Source organism: Dipodomys spectabilis, unplaced genomic scaffold, assembly GCF_019054845.1.
Source record: "Dipodomys spectabilis isolate Male_0828 unplaced genomic scaffold, ASM1905484v1 ptg000408l, whole genome shotgun sequence".
NCBI lineage: Eukaryota > Metazoa > Chordata > Mammalia > Rodentia > Heteromyidae > Dipodomys > Dipodomys spectabilis.
This window is the reverse complement of record NW_024871085.1, coordinates 774094-777116: the sequence shown is the minus strand read 5'-3', so window position 1 is coordinate 777116 and position 3023 is coordinate 774094. Positions and strand designations below refer to the sequence as shown.

Sequence of the window (3023 nt, the reverse complement as noted above, 5' to 3'; positions counted from 1 at the left end):
ACAATTTATTCTTCCAGGTCTTCCTTATCTTTGCGATGTAACTTAAATGATGTAAAACACAATATACTGCTCAGATACTTTTATGTTCTATCAGATTTGCACATTTTCATATGGATTTCACCTCTGTCTACAACATTTCTTCATCGTTCTGTCCCTGATACTTTTACACTATCACGACATAAGATAACCAGTTTGATTTACAGCATGAGAAGTTATCCAGCTGGCTTCCTTGGAAGCAGAGCATGGTCAATAGATATTATTTCTGGTTGCTCACACTACATGTATTGGTTTTTGTATTACTTATCATATTCTATTTGGTATTTAAAAAAGAATGCTGGCTAAAATCAAAGCTCATTCATAGGTTTATGTTAAGTGTTTCACAAGTCTTATTCTCTTAATTCTTAAGATAACATTCGCTATAATGCTAATGTTATTACCATTGCAGTGTTGGGAAAAATTGTAGTTAAAGACACTAAGTGCATGGCCCAAAGACACACACAGTGAGGAAGGAAATGAGTCAAAGTTTCCAAAAGTCTTTCAGCAATACCAAAAAGGTGGGTAAAATCTCTCCATTCTCTTACACTCTCAATTCAATATTCATTTTGTCCAAGAAATAATAGCATAGCAAATATTGCCCTTGGTGATTGTTTTCTATCACATTTTGTCTTCAACACAGAATGTGTTGGTGACATTGGGTTATCATACACAGAGCTGAGCTTACAAATTGAGGTCCGAAGACAGCCAAATTTCTTCTGTCACACAGTTCCAGTTTCATTTTTAAAAAGTACTAAAACTTTTAAATATCATCACTTACTATCTTTTAACAATCCCCAAACTGACATATACTCACTTCAAAAGGCTTTCAAATTAGGAGATGATAAAACAGGCCCCCATGAAGTAAATTTTCTTTTATTTTTTAAAATTGTTCTAAAAGCCTTGTGCTGGCTGGTCACAGCTATAATCCTATCTACTCTGAATATTTGCTCTGGAGTCTGATTTCTGTGGATAACACTTGGGAGCCAATCAGGGCCAAAAAAAAAACTTCATGAAATTATTTTTCAAAATGTTTAATGAACTAGCAAAGAGCCAGGAATTGAGATGTAGCTTATATAGTAGCTCACCAATCTAGATAGGAAAGGCCTAGCAAGACCTTGAAGCCCTGATTTTAAACTCTGAGCACGCCAATATACATGCATGGCGTGTGTTCACATGCACGCGCGTGTTTCCTTGAGCGCTGCCTTACTCACACACACACACATTTATTCAAATTACCGTCATATCAGTGTTCTGCATTAATTTCTTTGTTAACGATATAATATGAGTAAAATACAGGAAATAAACTCTTCCATCTCAGAACATTTTTATATGTTTTTTATTGTAATAATACTGTGCACAGGGGTCACATTTACAAGAACAAGGAAACTAGTACATTTCCTAACAAGCATTGTTACCTCCTCCTTTATATTTCCCATACCATCCCTTCCCTCCCACCTCCACAAGTACACTCCCCTCCCCCTTCCTTCCTCCGCCTAAATTGTAAAGTTCATTTTTCAACATAGTGTCTTGTGCATCTCGTTGTTACAATGGGTCAACCTGTATCCCTATTTGAGCATTTTTTCCCTTCCCCTCCCCAAATTAGAGAAGCATACATTCAAGATGTATGTGCACCAACTTCAAATACAGAGAAAACAGGGGTTATATCGTGGGGAGAAACATACAAAAAAACAAAAAATTGACATCACACATTATAAGTACCTGAGAAACAATAGCAAGAAAAAAAAAACCACTTGTGTCCCTATTTTGGGGTTCAATTTCTTTAACATCATTTTATCTGGTTATATGCACATATCTTTTGAACTTTTCTGCTTATCCCAGACGTACATTTGTTATTGAAATTAAGGGAAATCATGGGACCTATGTTTCTTTGGACTTGGCTTACTTCAGTCAATAAATTTTTTTCCAAGTCTTTCCATTTCCTAACAAATTGGGCGATGTCATTCTTTCTGATGGAGGCATAGAATTCCATTGTGTAAATATACCGTATTTTCTTGATCCATTCATCTAATGGGGGCATTTGGTTTGGATTCATATCTTAGCTATCATAAATAATGTTGCAATCAACATAGTTGTGCTGGTAGTTTTAGTATGGTCTTGTTTATGATCATTTGGGTAAATCCCCAAAAGTGGGATTACTGTGTCATACGGGAGTTTTATGTAGAGTCTTTTGAGGAACCTCCATACTGCTTTCCAAAGTATTTGAACAAGTTTACACTCCCACCAAGAATGCAGTACGATTCCCTTGTGACCACACACCTTTCAGCATCTGTTGTTGTAAAAATATGGAATACTACACAAATTTTCATGACATACTTGCACAGGGGGCATGCTAATCTTCTCTGTATTATTCCAATGTTAGTGTATGTGATGCTAAATTGAGCACAGAACATTTTTTTTATATAAAGTATAATTTTTATTGATTTTATTAAACTAGACAATTCAACAAAATTAAGTTCAAAAGAATTGTTGTGAAATTTTAGAATCATATATTTCTTACATAAGCACACATTTAGGAATAAAATCAAGATAGACATGCCAAAAACAAAATAATTCCAGATATTTGTAGTCCAAGAGATGTGTAGGGGGAGGAATTCAATTATTCTATACTAGGCACCTGTCAAAATGAACATTGCAGCAAGTGTTTAGGTTTGTTAAAAGTTTTAAGGTTTTAAATATGCTTAATTTTGGGATTTTGCTTATATATGCCCAAAATAGGACCGTTTGGCAGGTATAAAACTTTTCTATAAAGTATTTAAGATTTATGGTAACAGACATTAAGTACTAAGTATGTACATTTCAGAGTTTATGGAAACTTTATTAATGAGAAGTTGCAAAGTCTTTGTGTAAAGAAGCAGAGTGAAGAGTTAAGACTTTAACTATACAGTTTCTGTTAAAACTTTAGGGATTCCTTACTTTATTTGATAGCAAGGAATAAATGATGATATAAGCCATAATGTACGCATGTA

The 3023-nt window shown here is 34.3% G+C and overlaps 1 non-coding gene across 1 annotated transcript; it reads right to left on the bottom strand.

Moving 5' to 3' along the window:
* Window positions 1-2333: 2333 nt before the first annotated feature.
* On the bottom strand, window positions 2334-2440 carry LOC122096966. The gene has a single exon (XR_006145451.1). It is a non-coding gene; the product is annotated as a U6 spliceosomal RNA (small nuclear RNA).
* Window positions 2441-3023: the final 583 nt, after the last annotated feature.